Below are 18,394 nucleotides of genomic sequence, written 5' to 3' on the forward strand. Positions count from 1 at the left end.
TAATTTTTTTCTCTGAAAACTACCTTTCTATTTCAGTAGCTGAATAACCAGCTGTATCCAATTATTGGTTCTTATAATTAATGTACTGAGAGGTCTGGGTAGTTCTGCATTTGGTCCTGTATCTTTCTTGTGGTTTTAGTTTAGTATATAGATGGAGATTAGCCTTCTGCTGGTTGTGAAAGTTTCTGTCTTTTACATTTCTGTCTTTGCATTGTCTTTTCAAATCACCTGAAACTAAATTCTGGTATTTACCTGGGTCTGACCTTCTGTATGTGCACATCTCTTCAGTGCGCAACCTGCTCTTCCTTTTCACTGTTGAATTTGTGCTTTGTTAGCAGTTTCAGAAAGCTCAATGAAACGTGTATTCATTCTGAAACTTGCTTGTAGGATTCAAGACCCTTTTTAAATTCAGGTAGCTCATTCTATATCCATGTCCCATTTCTTGGAACAATGCAATAGAAGCATTTCATCTTATGAATTTTTTTTTAATTCAGTAAAATCCAATCAAACTGTCATTTTACCCTGGTTAGGTTTAACTGTTGAACAACGCCTGGGAAATCTCTTGTTTTCCAAACTGCCTAAGATATGTTTACCTATGATCTTCAAAACTGCAAGTTGGGGCAGAAATGTACTTGTACCTATTGCAAAAGTGCCTAGGTTAGGTAATCAGTTCTCAAGGGAAACAGATATTGGATACCTCCTATTTGTGTTGCAGGGTTGCAACGTCAGTCAGTGTATGTATATATGCCTGGCTTCAACTAGGGGCTTATCTACTGGGGGAGAACTCTTATTGGGAGGTGTAGAAATATGGTTGCTAGTGGAAGGAAGTGAGTGAATTGTTTACTGCTCCCTTGTATATTCTACACTCTGCCTGTGGGTCTACATTCACTATCATGTCTGTTCTTGCTGCTGCTTATTTATAGCCAAAATCTGTTCCCGTGAGGTACAGAATGTTTAACTGTTAGTGGGGCAGCGATTTCTTAGGGTGGTATCTTTCATTGGATGAGCTGCTTACTTGGGGTCTTAACTCCTAGCTATCTTGTTGGTCCAATAAAATATACCACCCTAAGAAATCTTTGCCTCTTGCTTAATACCAGACTCATGGCGACATCACTCTAGCACTATTATGACGATCAGAACTGATGCTTCTGAGTGTGCTTCCACTTCAAATTAGAAGGTAAAGAGTTCTTAGCTGCTCTTAGCAAGAGTGTTTGTTAGCAAGGCTCCCTACCAGAACTGACATCTCTTGGAAGTCTGCCGAAAATCATCTTCAGTGTAGTTCTGCTTTGTCTAGGTGGAATCATTTTGCATTAAAATTTTATTTTACGTCATTCACCCCTTTGATCTAACTGACTTTAGTTTTATTTCCTTGTGTATTTTACCACTTTCCAGTCATCATACAGCATCTACTTTCTAGAAAAAGAGATGAAGTATGGACAAGATTAAACAGAGCTAAAGAGAAGCAGAAGAAGAAATAGTGGAAAAGAGCTGCTTGGCATTTTCATATTCTAAATATAAGTCAAGCTAAACTGGAAGGTTTAATTTTAAGTGTTGCTTTTCAAGCTGTGACTAAATTATTAGGAGTCGGCTAAAGTTTTATAAGCAAGTGCTTCTCTCCTTGATTTAAATACTTTGTGAAAATAAACTACCACTATGCCCAGTGCTATAACTTAGGTTTTTTCCCTGCTGCCTTCTATCCTTCCTCACACTTTATGCTCAAATAAGAAACTCCTACTTGGTACTTACTTCATTTAATAAGACTATTAAGTAGAGTGTTGGGCCAGCTCAAGAACTTAACTGGTCTATTAGACACACAGGTAGTTCAAGACTGGGAACCCATGAAGTTGCTTTATAAAGACAAACTTTCAAACCTGCCCCTTTCTTTGGTGAATTGCATCCTTCATATTATTTGGGTATTTTAAAATCCTTCACACTATGAACAGAACATACCTACGGCAGTGTTGCATAATTATGTACGAAACAGGAGACTGGAAAAACTGCCTCCCACTAGGCAAAAGAAAGAACCCATTCAAGAGTTTAGCTTGATTCAAAAACACCCAGAGCCTATTTCACACTCTGTGCAGCTATTCCTGTGAACAAGCATGAAATTAAAGCTTGAATAGCAATATCTAACTCATTGCTATTTCTGGACTGCTCTGAATTACACCAGAGATTCTCAATAAGAGTGTCATGGCACCCCAGGGTGCTGTGAGATCCTATGAAGAGTTCTGTGGGGCACTAGCGCCGTTATATTTGCCAATACCTACCCATGATAAACAAGATAGACATGGTGGTTTCAAATACCTTCAGATATATATTTCAAATATATTCAGGAATCTAGCATGGGGTTTTTCTGAGTTCTTTGCAATAGAATTGCTCTTTTTTCTATAGGCAAGAAGTAAGTGAAAACTATGCGTTGGCATTTTCCAACGTGTGCCTGAAATCTAAAAAGGTTGAGAACTATCAAATTATATAGTGTACTACTCCCAGTAATGAAGACCTAAAGACCAATCCCTTCTCTGATGCCTGTTTTCCTGACACTGTCCCATGAATGAGCTTGCCTCTACCAAACTTGTTTTTCCAAACCCCAACCAGCCATGCTTCATTCGAGCCCTTCCTCAGCATTTCGACTTGCTGCATTGGCCACAGTAGGTGAGACTCTGTGACCTGTCTCTATGACTTACTGCACACGAGCATGGTGTATTTCTCCATCTTCACTTTTTAATTGTTCTGGGCTGTTCTAGACCCTTACTACTTGAGGTCAACTAGTTTGTAAACTTGGTCTCTGATGCTGCCATGCATTTCAGTATGTCAATACTTCTTGTGAGGCAGACTGTACTTTTCTGGGTGCTTTGAAAATAACTGAAGTCTGCGATCACTAAAATTAAATTTAGTCTTTTGTATAGGGGAAGAGTAGGAAGTCTTGCCACTGGAAACTACGTGTACCATTCATCCTGTGAAGAGAGGGAAGTTTTGTAAACTTTAATTAGATTCCATTATGGGTAGAAACAGACTAATGAATTGTATGGTGTGACTGCAGCTTGCATAACTTGCTGCCATCCCCAGTCTTAAAAGATATGTGTTTGAATAGGGAAACAAAGAAACTACAGAGCAAATTAAAAAATAACCCTGTTGAGAAAGATGGGTTATAGATAATGACAGACTGAAGTGTGTCAGCTGATTGAGTTAAAAAACTAGGAAAACTAAGACTGTAAACAAGTATGGTAGAAATGCCCTTAATTTAAACATCACTGTTACATGCGTGTGCCCATCTGTATGACAGAAAGGCATATGCATGAAACAGCAGGAAAAAAATGGAATGAAAGACATTAGAGCTGTGTGAAGCTTCAGGTGCTGACTGGATTCGGAGGAGATTCGACCTGATTCAGTGGCCAAATCTCCAAATCCAAATTGAATCGGGGGACCAATAAGAAGGTCTGAATCAATCTGGAAAAGATTCAGAGAGCTTTGACGATTTGGGCATTCCCCGGTGGCTTCAGCAGGGAGCTGGACCTGGACTCCGAGCTGGTAAGTAGGAGGCAGGGGAGGAGGGCTGAAGGAGGGGATGGGACCATGGGGGGGACCCCCACCACGCCCCATCCCCTGCCTGTTCCCCCAGCTCCACCCCCCGACCCCCACCCACCCCAGCTCCTGGTGCTTTAAAAAAAAAAAAGCCCTGCCTCGCCAGGTGCTGCCAGGCGGGGAGGGGGGGGTGATCCCGACTGCCCCATGCTGCATGGGGGGACTCTGCATGAGTTCCCCCAACCCCTCCCACTGGCCCAGCACCCCCATGGCTGCCATCCCAACTCTGACCTTTTAAGGTCCAGAAAAAAATCTCTGGCACTCATCGGCTCCTGCAGCAGCCTCGGGGCTTCTGGGGGGGTCATGGAACATGGCGCAGGGCAGTGGGGGGCAGCAGGGATTGCCCCCCACCCAGCAGCACCTGGTGAGTCCAGGGTTTTGGGTTTGTTTTTTTTTCCTTAAAGGGCCAGAGCTAGGGCAGGTGGGGCAGCCATGAGGGGGCTGGGACAGTGTGGAGGAAGTGGGGGGCCAGTGCAGAGCCCACCATGCAGCGTGGGGCAGTGGGGATCGTCCACCCACACACACATCTGGCAGCACCTGGTGAGTCGGGGCTTTTTTTTTTTTAAAAGTGCCAGGAGCTGGGGCAGGCAGGGCAGCCATTGTTGGGCTGGGGGAGTGGACGGGGGATGGGGCCTGTGTGATTTGGAGATTCAGTCAAATCAATTCAGGACAGTGATTCAAATCCAAGGTGTGCCTGAAGTCTAAAAAAGTTGAGAACTACCAAATTATTTTCACTGAATTGAATCACCGTCCCCCGCATCAGCCAAATACAAAGCAAATACCAGCTGCTTTGCACAGGCCTAAAAGACTGCTCCTAGGTGCATCATAATGAATGGTCATGATGCTGGAATATGCCAATACCAGCGTGACTCTGACTGCTTTTGCCATAGGATCCATAAATGTCAAGTCTCATCATGACTGCTTGATTAAATAAACATTGTTTGCAAATATTTTCTTGCTGAACTGCCAGCCCTATGAATTCAACCTGGGATCTGACCTCACACTTGTACCACCTCCATGCTCCACCCAGCAGCACAGCTGGGCAGTGCACCCACTCACTTTTGCTCCAACTCCTGTTCCAGTTCCTGAAATGAGGTAATACAGCCACTTCATAATAGTGCTATGTACCTATTACCCTCCCCCGCACAAGCTCTCTGGCTTAGGCGTGCTTATTGGTGCACGTTCAAAAGCAAATGTTTATAGTTAGAATCAAAATATATTTTGTCATGCAGACCAATGCTCAGCCTGATGCTGCCATGTGTTTGCTCAACTCTGATTTGTCCAGGATAGCAAGGGTCCAATTCAGGCTGTCACCATCAACTGATGCACTTTTTGAAACCCTCTTCCCCCAACCCTTGCCCCTTTTTAGAAACTAAAGGGTATTAAAGGGTTTGTGGAAAGGATGCCTTTCTTAATGCTTTAATTTCTACTGCTTAAACTTTTCTTTGTACTTTTTCTGTATCTTAAACAAAAGGTTAAGAAGGTCTTGAATGGTGGTGATTACAGCTGAAGTGGCATGAAATTTTGGACTAGCCTTTAACCAGAAATTGTAACGGTGAACAATTAACATACTCTTTGTTCGGCCCAAGACCCACTTCTGTCCCCACATCAGTGCAATTTTACTCATCAATGAACGATTCTGTAGACTCATCAGTACTTGTGTGACCTTCCTATTTTCAAGTTATACCCATATGTCCTTTATAGAGTTGATTCTGCTGATTTTGCATGCAAAGGAACAGAATCTAATTTATTCCTCTGTTGCACTGCGGAGCCTGGTCAGGAAACAGGAAAAGATGGTTGGAAACCATTACTTTCAGGAAAGGAAACAAATTGTACTTTGAATATAAGGAGCACAGGCCTATTGGGAAATAAGTGCTTTTACATTGTCTTCTGAGCAAATCTGCATAAACAGAACGCTCCTGCCAAATTGAAAACAATGGAACACAAGCGCTGTGGAAGAGGGAGCGTTTTTGTCCTGGGTTTGCCGCTTAAAACGATGTGGTCACAATTCTCTAGATAACTGATACTGTTCAGGATAAATGTGTTCATACACAGACAATTGCAGACATGGTAGAATTGGTTTTAGTGCTCATTCAGCACCTCAGTCAAATCTCCAGTTCATGAATACCTTAGAAATCAACTTGCTTATTTTTTTAGGCTGGTCTTTGGGTACAGGAATTTCTTTTTTAAGTCAGAAATGTTCCTGTGTTTGAGCACTACTTTACTGCAGGTAAAGGATGTTACTTGTGCATGGCTAGAATTTGCTGTTGTCTCTGTCAAATGATCCCAAACTGAATATTGCTTTGGTAACACGTATCCCACAGATGTAAAAACCCACCTTCCACAAAAGTTCTGTGTAAAGCTTTGAGTATCTGGCTTCTGGTGATGCCAGTAAGGAAGGTACCACCACCACCATTTGCAGACCTGAAGTGAAGAATGGATGAGCAGACGCTACAGGATTACCAGTAAACTAAGCAGGGCCACCGCACTCGGGGATTACTCAGTGACAGGGAGTGTAAAATCATCAAATAGTCAAGCCACCTCCCAAAGGTACTGGTTTTTAAACAATGACAAAGTACAGAATGCTTCGGGCAGAGAAGAAGCCTGGTAGCTCTTGGTTACCAGGTCCAACCCCGATACAGAAACATAATGTGGTAAAATGCTAGTCAGAACAATGCTGCTGGCAGCAACAGGCAAACGGGTGTGGGAATCCCATGCATTCCTCCCGCACACAAAGAGGTGAATCTGATGCTACACTGGGTGTACTATGATGGCAAAAGCATCCCTAACACTGCACTAAAGTAGGTCTCCCCCCTGTTATGTACAACCCGGTGCCTTTTGACCTCTCGCCATACTTACTGAACAACTGCTGCCTTCTCCTAGTTCCTTCTGCTTGTTTTGATGTGAGGGTATTAAAAGTTGTGAAGTAGGTGGTAGCAGTTTTGCTGCTTGTCTTTAGGGAAAAAAAATGGGTTGTGTGTGTAAAGGTAGCTTAAAACTCTCCACTTCCCCACCTGTTTAGTTCTGACCACATACTTGTGATTAGTGCACTCTTAGAGGTATGCTGAGTATGCTAGACTGCATACTGCTGAGGACTTGCATGGAGCAGAGGTGGCCAATAGTGCTCACTTGTTCCTTATGCCAGCTGTGAGGGGAGCGGAGCAACAATCCCCACCCACCCTTCAGCTCCATGGGGGTGGGGTTTACACTGATGTGACCCTCCCTGTACTGGTCAAAACACCACCTAATGCCAGAGGCTTGACTCAGAGTAGCCCACCCTGGGCATGTCTACAAGTTCAGTAATGCACTGCACATTAAATTTAGTACCTCCATTGTGAGCCTATTTTGGTGTGCATTAACTAAAGAGCAGTTTTTATGATGCTTTAATGCGCACTAAAATAGGCTAAAGTGCATGTGTAGATGCACCAACTGTGTACTCAGGATTCACGTCCCCCTGCCCCGGCCTCTGACAGGGTGAAGAGGGCAGAAGGCTGTTTTCAATAAGCCAGATTATATGTCCCCCTCAAAGTCTCTGAAAGAAAACACTTGACCTTGATGAAATCCTTTCCTTTAGACCATAAGTCTCCTTTCCCCTCTCTGTTTCTGCATTATTGTGGTTGCTTCCTTGGAAATTAAAGTGAGGAGGCATCTGCTGCACTATTCTCATGTTAGGGTCTCATTTGACCCATTTGACATTTCCCACAGCACTGCCTTGCATGGCTTTAGTTTAGGGAGACTGGAGAAACCAGCAAACCTTGTGTATTTTAACTGACACCCATCTCCTCTCCTTCACTGGTAGGAGTCTAGAAGAAGTTCTAAGAAAGATGGGGAGAAGCCTCAAGAAAAAGAGGCACCCGATCCCACCTCTTTCCCTGAGCTCTTTAGAACTACTGTCCCCTCACAGTGCAATCACTCAAACCATGTGCCTGCAACTAGCGGTATCTGTTGTTTTCTGTCCACTCCTTAAGCCAAATACCAGATACATCTATGTACCAGAACCAGATGATACCTTGCACTCTTGTTATTGCCATCATGAACCAACTCATTCAAAGGAGTCAAGGTTCCTGCATTTAGATGCTCTGCCTGTCAGGTGCCTTGACAGTGGTATTAGTAAAACAGCTGCATGTGCATGAGCTTACCTTTGCAGAACAAAAGGTATCCAGGGAGGACAGCTCAGCTGCTAAGCTCACTAGCCGGGAGCAGCAAGATCCCACGGGAATGCTGCCCTCCTCCCGCCTCACTCCATCCAGCAATTGCAGCTGGTCACATTTTGAACCTTCCACAGCTCTGTTTGCAGGGGGTGTAAATTAAGGGCCCTAAGCAAGCTAATGTCAGATGAGGAGAATCTCTCATGTAAATGACACTAGTAGCTATATTTTTAAACATAAGAGTGCCCAGCTTTTGCCCAGAGTGGCCCCCACTCTGTACAGAGACACTCAGGACCATTAGTAAACTAACAAAGCTGAAGTCAATGGGTAGGACATACAATGACTTAGTTTGCCGTTGTTTAATCCTCCTCTAAGCCACAGTAAAATCAGGCCATTTGACTCTTAAACAAGATTATTCATGCAGGGACTTCAGAAGCTTTAACGCTGAAGCTTGTTTTCTCACCTTTCTTTGATTTGCCTAACATCTGTGAACAGTTCCTTATAGAAGAGTGCAGTATTCAGTGGAGCAGGGGCTAGAGCCTACACCTCTTTCTCAGGTAGGGTCCTACCTCCAGCAGTAGCCTCCTGTGTACCATGGCCCCAAAACTGCTTAATTCCATTGAACTGCTTAATTCCATGAACAGCTCCCAATATTGTCCCTTTAGCTTGTTCCTTACCCACCTTACAGTTTTTGCACTAATCCTCCTCCTCTTTCAGTTTAATAATTTTTCACAGGCACCACAGCAGGTGTTTTACTGACATCCAAAGAGATTAACTATAGATCTGCTGTATTATACATGTTCTCTTATCAAAGAAAGATACCAGGTTAGTCTGGCATGATCTACCTTCCGTAAATCCACATTGCATTTCATTATAATTTCCGTTTGCCACCAGTGTATTATTATTATTTCTTTCAGTATTTGTTGAGGGCAGATTCATGAGCAGAAATACTTCTGGAACTGCCACATAATCCCATACTGTTGTTCTGGGATAACATCAGCCTGATCCTGCAGAGAGCTTTGAATACAAGGACCCATTATACAGGGACCCTCTTGCAGAATATCACTGAAGTCAGCAAGTATTAGGGCCCACATAACTCATGCCTTTCTAGGATCAAGGTCCTAGTGCACCTTAATTATAATTGACAGTATTAACATTATTACTATATTATGAAAAAGCTTAGATACCAGTCCTACTGCCAATATTTTCTCTCATTTTCTTCATTCTTTTATTTTTGCCTCTGATAATATAAAGCTTTCTTTTCTGACTTTATCTATTTATTCTCTTATCCAGCATGTGTATATATTTAGGAAGTTTAAATACTATTCCATATTCCAAACACTAGAGCGTGCCCTTGCTTTCTTTCTCTGATTTCTCTCTCTCTGTTGTAGTATAATTCAGTTATAAATGCTGCTGTTTCACATTTTTTAGAACTTAATTGGTATCTTTCAAAACATATGCACCATTTTCTCATAATTCTCAAAATAATCTAATGAGTTTAAGATCTGCATTAATTTTAGGAGAGCTCCATTATCACAACTTGCTCTGATCTTGGATAAGGGAGCACCAGCAATGCATTCAGCAGTGTACAGGATCCCATAAACTCACGCCTTCCATTTGCACAGATGATGGATGATCTCATTTTAGAGAAGAGGAAGGATCAAAGGTCTTGGTATTTCTTCCTGCAGCTCCAGCACCCATCAGCATTTCCTGCTAGCAGCATGTAACATTAACAGCTTCATATCTGTTCCTGAGGTTGTTCTTGTTTTATTTTTTTTTTAGATTTGATTTAAGATTTGGACAGGGACTGCATTTTTTTTATTAGCTGGGAAAGTACCATGGAATTATATTAATAACATTAGTAGCATCACATATCAGGGTCTGACATTTTGTTGGCTTGCATAGCTCAGCATCAATTTGCTTCAAACCTGCCAAAATATTAAATGTAATATCTGATAAAGAGGACCTTATTCTGGTTTATATTTCTCAGCACAACCAAATCACAGGACTGAAGGGTACAAAATGCCTACAGTGTTCAGTCAATCCAGCTCAAGATCAGTATTGATTCTTTCTCCTATGAGACAAATCCTTCCTCTTCTTTTACAGCAGGTCATCTTGCATTTGGACTACGTGAGGGATTAGGATTCAGAGAGGCTGCAAGGCTTACAGAGTACTCAAGTGAATTCCTTGCATGTGATAGAAATGTAAGAGTGAGCCACTAGCACTGTCAGACATTTGTGTATGTATATCCATGGGTGTACATGTCTGCACACATGGATGTGTGCAGGGCAGGGGCACAAATGGCTTGAGGATTATTTTAGCTTTAAGGTTGGAACAGTAGTTATAAAGTGGGTCTATACTGCTCTGCAGTTTCAGGGATGGACTCTTCCTCTGAAATGAATAGCCTGACATTGTGAGCTTTTGACATGGGAATGGATCTGAACCTAAGGACAAAATGTTCTTAAGTGTTCCAGTGCCATACATTGGTCAGGAGTGGCTTAGTTAATCATCTGCATCATCCTCATTTAAGCACCTCCTGTCTCTGAACTCTGCAGCAATCCCATGATAGCAGTAAAGCACTCCCAAACAAACCCTGCCCAATCCTCTTCTGAGGAAGGGTTGAAAAAAGCTGCATGAGGAGGCTATGAGGAGACAATACAAAGTGGAGGATCCAGTAGAGAGGCAGTGGCTCCTGTCACTAACCACAAAAAAACAAAGTGTGCCTGACCTAAAGAGCTTGTACTTTAACTGGACACAGGGTGAGAGGCAAGAAGGATTATATTCCCACCCTTTGTTTAAAGATGGGAAACTGAGCCACTGAGTTTAATTGACTTACCCAAGGCCACACAGGAAGCCTGTGGCAAAGCTGTAAAATGACAACAGTTTTCTGGAGTTCTGGCCCAGGATCTTACCCACAAGGCCCTCCTTAAAAATAGTGGATAGATAACTGGCTCAATAGCCATAAGCAACAGGTAATTATTAATGGGTCCATGTCAGTGTTAGAAATATTATTAAAAATGCATTATCAATAGTGTTGTCCTCTGAATAAGCACGGCTGCCAGCCCTCCTTGTCTCCTTAATGAGAGAGGGAAGGGGGGGGTTGGAAACTGAAGGAAAAACTCCAAGAGCTCTTTGTACTAAGGTATCACTCTCTCTTTGTTCTGCAAATTTACTATCTCTTTGTTACACTAAATCACACTTTCTTTCATGGCTCCCACAGTTCTTAGGCTAAGATAAGAGTAATTGCCATTTTAGCCTTCAGGTTGAACTTTGAGTAACCTTGGGTCCCTTCTAAGCACGCACAATAACCTAATACATATTAAGTCTATCCGCCCCGCATATTTAAGTAGTTAATTATAATACACATGGGATGCATGATCTGACGTATTCTCATGTATGTTTGTATGAACCAGAAATGAGTTGTAAGAGTTCCTGTTTCTGTACACGTGCCAGAAGAGAGGGGATAAAAGCCTGCTAATGATTGTGCTCCAGGGCAGAGGGTTTTGATCTTTTGTCTTCTCCCTCTGACCCTATTTGCAAATATATACCTTTTGTCTCACCAACAATGTGTGCCTGAAGGATTATTATTCAATGAGCCTCCAAAGAAACGAACCGAGAGAGAGTTTTTTTTACCTCAGAATTGGCGCCCAACGTGGGGCATTCTTTGGTTGACTCCGGAGTTCGTCGGCACATCGTCTCTGCCCCCCCGGGGGGGTTGCGCGCCGAGCCTTTCTTTTTGGCTTGTCCTGAGGGGGGGCTTGAGGTGTGAGCCGGGACATCCGGAACACTAAGGGCTCCTATGCAAATTTTGGTTTTTTTGGAGTCTCCAGGTACACATTTTTGGATTTGGATCGAGATCTCTGGGGTATCTGAGTGAGTATACGAATTCCCTTTGCCCAATTTGGTTCTGGGTCCGGAGCAGGAGGTGTGCATGTTCTCATGGTAAATCATCTGCTGTAAGGGACTTTTTGGTATTTGGTGTGCCTTGGGTGCACTTTTGTGGGCAAAATGGGTACGGTTAGCTCCCGTGTAGAAAACACGGATACCCCTCAAAGGTGCTTATTACGTCATTTTAATAAATTTGCAAGGCCGGCCGACTACGGAATAAAAATGAAAAAGTGATTTAACTAAGTTTTGTCAACTCGAGTGGCCAACATTTGGGGTCCACTGGACCCCGAAAGGATCCTTTGTGCTAAAAGAAGTGATAGCTATCCATGAAATTGTTATGCAAAATGGGTATTGGAATCAGTTTCCTTATATTGATTGTTGGTTGTGGGTGGTTCAAAATCAGCCACCTTGGATTAAGAATTACTTAGTAAAGTCTCATGTGATGCTTGTTAAGAAAAAGACTCGGGGGGGCGCCTGTACTTCCTGAGTCTAATGAGGGGGTGGATTCTGAATTGGCTGAGTACCGGACCCGTGCTCCGGTTGCCCTGTCGGGTAGCGAAGATGAGTCAGACGCCTCCTCGGCATCCAGCCCTTCTGCACCACCGCCCCCTCCCTTAGAGAGACCACCACCGACGTACCAAGGCATACCTAATGAGTTAGAGCGTGAGCCTCAGCCAAGTGCCTCATCTGAATCAGGAAATAAGGGTTATTATTTGCGCAAGCCTGTAGAGTCACAGCCAGTGTTGAACTGTCCGATGCGAGAGGTTATTGGAGAAGGAGGCACTGCAACTTTTGTCTACACCCCATTTAGCACTTCAGATTTATTTAACTGGAAAAATCAGAGCCCCTCTTTTCGTGAAGACCCTGAAAAGATGAGGGATTTGTTTCGATCTATTGGGCAGACTCATCGACCCACTTGGGCTGATGTCCAGATGATGCTCCAGACCCTCCTAACCCCGGAGGAGAGGAGATTAGTGTTAGGTACAGCAGAGCGTATTGCGACAGCCAGAGTTGAGTTAGAGGGTGCTGCTGGTCATACTCTGCGTGATACCTTCCCTGTAGAAGAGCCGAGATGGGATAATCACACTGCAGAAGGCAGAGAGCTGAGTGCACGGTATCTGGGAATTATAGTGGAAGCAATGGGAAAGGCAGTGCCTCGGGTTACTAATCTGTCTAAGTTGTATGAAGTGAGACAGGGAAAAGAGGAGGATCCCTCAGCTTTCCTTGGGAGGCTGTATGAGGTGTTTCGCAGGTTTTCGGATCTGGATCCAGAAGCCCCAGATAACCAGCGCATGGTAAATCTTATGTTTATTGGTCAATCTGCTGCTGATATCCATAAGAAGTTACAGAAAACTGAGGGAGGTGCTGGGAAACCGATTTCAGAGCTGGTGGAAATTGCATATAAGGTGTATGGGAATCGTGAGCAAGTGCAGGAGCGCAAGGAGGATAAAAAGGCTCAGCGACAGATGGCAGCACTAGCAGCTGCTATAACTGGAGGGAACTCTGGAAAGGCTGGGATGCAGAAGGGGAAAGGAGAAAGAGTGGGAGCAGACGTTTGTGCTTATTGCAAAGAGAAAGGACACTGGAAAAGGGAATGCCCAAGTTGAAGGAGAAGAGAGAGAGGGAACCGAGAGGTCACCTCATGCGGGCAGAAGACAAGGGTGAGGATTCAGAATGAAGGGGACAGGGATCTAAGACCACTACCCTTCGGGTTGGAGCCCGAGAAGATCCCATGGTAACCATTAGGGTTGGTGGCAAAAACTTTGAAGTCTTGGTGGATGCTGGGGCTACATTTTCAATGATTCCAGAAAAAACCCCCTGTGCAGGAACTAGTGAACAGCATGTACTTGTAGAAGGGATTGAGGGAACACAATCCCGACTCCCTGTTTGTAAACCACTCCTCACCAAAGTGGGGGATCATTTGCTTGAGCACTCCTTTGTGTATTCTCCAAGTTGCCCGGTTGCACTCCTTGGGCGGGACTTACTCACAAAATTGCAAGCTGAGATCTTTTTCAGAGACGATCAGATGGTGGTCCAGCTACCTGTCAAGCAGAGCTCGAACTATCAGATGGCTCTCCTGGAGGACCGACGCCCTGCAGTAAGTCCAGAAGATCACATGACTGGAGTAGACCCCTCAGTATGGGCTGATGGAACCCCTGCGCGAGCTAAGTCCGTCTCCCCGGTAAGGATCGTACTCAAGGATGGGGAGGGGCCCGTTCGGGTAAAGCAGTACCCACTCAGCCGAGCGGCCAGAGCTGGACTCAAGCCGTTAATAGAGAAATACAAGAGGTACGGATGGCTAGTGGAAGGGTCTTCACCCTATAACACCCCCATCCTTGGAGTGCCGAAGGCAGATGGGGTCTCATACAGACTGGTCCAAGACCTACGGGCAGTAAATAAGAAGGTCCTTTCAGACCATCCTGTAGTCCCGAACCCTCACACAATTTTGACACAAGTACCGGGGGAAGCTGAAATATTTTCAGTGCTAGATTTGAAAGATGCTTTCTTCTCTATTCCCCTTCACCGAGACAGTCAAAAATTGTTTGCTTTTGAATGGGAGGATCCAGACACCTTCCATAAAGCCCAACTCATGTGGACAGTTCTCCCACAAGGATTCGTAGCAGCCCCTCATATTTTCGGACTTGCCCTTCAGAAGGGCTTGGAGGAGTGGAAGGGATCACACCCCGCAGTGACTCTCCTCCAGTATGTGGATGACCTGCTAGTTGCAAGCCCAAACTTGCAGCTCTGTGAGGAAGCCACCAGGTCACTCCTAAACACTCTGGGGGAAAAAGGATATAAAGTTTCTAGAGAGAAAGCCCAGATATGTCAGCCTGAAGTCACATTTTTGGGATATAAGCTCTCAAAAGGAGTCAGAGCCCTGAGTGCAGATTGCATACAGGCGATTCAAGGTCTAACCCCACCAAAGTCACCCAAGGAGCTACGAGCATTCCTAGGGCTAACTGGGTTCTGTCGACTATGGATACCAGATTATGGTGGGAAGGCTAGACCACTATATGACTCACTGACTAAGGAGAGTCTCACTAAATGGAAATGGAATAAAGAAATGCAGCATGCCTTTGATCTGCTTAAAGCAGCATTAACCCAGCCCCCTGCCCTGGCCATCCCAAACGTAAAAAGCCATATCGACTGTATGTTCATGAGAATCGAGGGGTTGCATCAGGGGTGCTGACACAGCCATCGGGCCCGACCTGGAGACCCGTGGGATATTACTCAAAGGTTCTAGATCCAGTTGCACTCGGGTGGCCAGCCTGTCTTCGGGCTGTGGCAGCCACAGCAGTGGTTGTTGAAGAAGCCCAGAAGATAGTCATGGGTGCGGATATGGAAATACTCACTCCTCATGGAGTTCCCCAGATCCTAGGGACTGAGGGAGGGAAATTTCTTAACCCCTCCAGACAATCACGGTATGAGATATTTTTGCTCTCTAATCCAGGACTTACTTTCAAACATACTACAGCCTTAAACCCTGCAACCTTGCTGCCGGAGCCAGGGAAACCGATGCATGACTGCCTTGAGGTCCTGAATCAAACCACACAGGTGCGACCTGATCTTGCTGAGGACCCAATTGAGGACCCAGATGTTGAATACTTCGTAGACGGCTCCAGCTCTGTCATCGATGGAAAAAGACGAACAGGATGTGCAGTGGTAACCTTGGATAAGGTAGTATGGAGGGAGTCATTGCCGAGCTCATGGTTGGCACAGGCCACAGAACTCACTGCGCTCACCCGAGCATTACAGCTGGGGACAGACCAGCGGGTTAATATATACACTGACTCTCACTATGCTTTTTCTACAGTCCATGCACACGGACTATTGTGGAAAGAAAGGGGTTTCATTACGGCCTCTGGGAATAAAATTGCTAATGGCCCCCAAATTATCAAGCTACTAGAGGCACTCCACCAGCCTAAAGAGGTAGCAGTCATTCATGTGCGGGCCCATGGGAAGGCTGCTGAGGAAAAGCATAAGCTTGGAAATGCAAAGGCTGATTCAGCAGCAAAGGAAGCTGCATTTATTGGGGGAGAAGCGGAGGAGGTATCCAAGCAGGCCATGTCCCATGCCATATGGCCAGACATCCAAGATTTAGTCCCACAGTAGTCCCCTGAAGAAGATAAATTTGCACAAAGAGCTTGTGCAGAAAAGAACTCCCAGGGGTGGTGGATAGTACCAGGAGGGAAAGTCATGATACCCAGGCCATTGCTTCGGGAGGTGCTGCAACAGCTCCATGCAAGAACCCATATGGGAGGTTTGGCCATGGGTGATCTAGTGATCCGCCAAGCAGTAGCTCCAGGGCTATATGTAGAAGCTCAGCGCATTGCTACCAAGTGCATCACATGCCAGAAAGTAAACCCCCGAAGGAAACCCCCTGTGCCAATGGGAGGTAGACCCTGGGCAGCGTACCCTGGACAGGCATGGCAGATTGATTTTGCCGAGCTCCCACGGTCCGGACATCACGGGTTTTTACTTGTCATGGTAGACCAGCTCTCTGGTTGGGTCGAGGCCTGGCCCACCAGGACTGCCACTGCGGCTACAGTAGTGAAGTATTTGTTGCAGGAGATCATTCCACGGTATTCCCTGCCTGAGTCCATTGAGTCGGATCAAGGACAACACTTTGTGGGAAAGGTGGTTCAAGAAGTCGCGCAAACTCTCAAGGTTACTTGGAAATTACACACACCATGGAGACCACAGAGTTCAGGACAAGTGGAACGCATGAATAGGACTTTAAAGACTTTGCTCACCAAAATCTGTATTGAAACACGTCTTAAGTGGCCTCAAGCATTGCCGCTCGCCCTTACTTGCATTCGAAACACTCCCCGATGGGGCCTTAAATTGACCCCATATGAAATTGTGTTTGGCAAGCCCCCTCGAGTCTTACCTCCTGGGATGCGAGAGAATGTAACTTTTGAATTAGGTAATAGTGAGCTTCATATGTACGTTATTGCTTTGCAGTCTGTCTTGTTTTCTCTTCACAGGTATGCAGCCTCCTTTCAGCGCCTGCCTTTAGACGTACCGGTACATGACTTCTCCCCGGGAGACTGGGTCTTGGTGCAGCGATGGAAAAAGGAACCTCTGACTGAGAGGTGGAGTGGCCCTTTCCAGGTACTTCTAACAACCCACACCGCTGTGAAGATCGCTGGCCATGACCGTTGGATACACCATACCCGTGTGAAACAACATCCACAAGCGTCAGAGGACAACAACTCCCAAGACGAACTCACTCCGGAAGCTGAGTCGTCTTCGGAACAAGAAGCCAGCAAGTGGAGCTGTGAACCTACTGGTGATCTCCAAGTGCGCCTGAGACGGCTTAATCAAAGTTCAAAAAATTAGTCCAGAAAGTAAAAGGGAAAATATGGTGGGAATTTTAATGTGCCTTGTTGTTATCTGCATAATGAAAGAAGCAGGATTGCATAGCCTTAGCCACTGGCCTATGCCCCCGCTTTCCCAAATTACTCCCCCAGGGACAAATTTGTATGTTGATATGATGGAGAGGATTGCAAGTACTTTTAATCTTACCAACTGCTGGGCCTGTGGGGGGCTCCGAGAGGCCGGAGAACAGTGGCCTTGGAGGGCTTTTCCTTTGGCCCCAAAATGGTTAGTCAGTGACAAAGCAGATGTTAAGAGTACTGGTCAAGAATGGGATGAGAACCACAGCTGGGATCTTTCCCAAGTGGCATTGGGAGAGTACTGTATTAGCAGTAATGGTACAGGAAGGAGTTTGGGACATAGTCAGTGTACATGAACATTAAAATGGGCCCAAGTATGCAGCAAGTATGCTGATCAATGGAATTCTGCTGCCGTTAGGCTCCCAATCTCCACACAGATGCAAAATCTCAAAAGGACAAGAATATTACCTTTCGATCCTGACCCTACCAGATGTCAGGCATATGAAAAGGCCCGAGGCGAACGATTTACCTACATCTATAAGTGGCAATGGGCACACCTGAATGGCACAGTGGCAAGGTTTAATGCATATTGGAGTGCCTTAAATGACACAAATGAAATAACCAAGTGCGAGTATAGGGATAAAGATGGCGTATGGAAATGTCAGTTTAAACTGAGTAACTATCACACTGGCCCTTTAGGGCATAAGGGCACCAAATACTATCCCCTTCTTTTCCACAGCCGTGACCCCCTAGCCTTGGGAGGGGAACACAGAGCCCTAAAAGGACATTATTGGATTTGTGGAAAGCGTGCCTATACGGTCCTACCACGAGGGTGGACAGGAACCTGCTATATTGGAGTAATTGTACCATCTTTCTTTTTGTTACCATCTGAGGTTGGAAATAAGCTGGGAGTCTCTTTGTATGATGACTGGAACAGGGCCAAGAGAAGTATTGATGTAAGTTTGACACAGGGTGGCTCCCAAAAGTGGAAGGAGGATGAGTGGCCTCCTCAGAGGATTATTGAGTATTATGGACCAGCTACATGGGCTAATGATGGGAGTTGGGGCTACCAGACACCAATATATATGCTGAATAGAATCATCCGGTTGCAGGCAGTCTTGGAAGTAATTACTAACCAGACCGCCACTGCTCTCGAGTTGCTGGCCCGACAAAGTTCTCAGATGAGGGAAGCCATATACCAAAATCGAATGGCTTTAGACTATTTACTCGCAGAAGATGGCGGAGTCTGTGGAAAGTTCAACCTTTCTAATTGTTGCCTCCAAATAGATGATAACGGGAAGGTGGTCTTAGAGATTGCCAAAGAGATTAGAAAAATAGCCCATGTACCAATACAAACGTGGGAAACCACATGGAATA

Source organism: Crocodylus siamensis, chromosome 2 (genome assembly GCF_052110815.1).
Source record: "Crocodylus siamensis isolate JL-2025a chromosome 2, ASM5211081v1, whole genome shotgun sequence".
Taxonomy (NCBI): domain Eukaryota; kingdom Metazoa; phylum Chordata; order Crocodylia; family Crocodylidae; genus Crocodylus; species Crocodylus siamensis.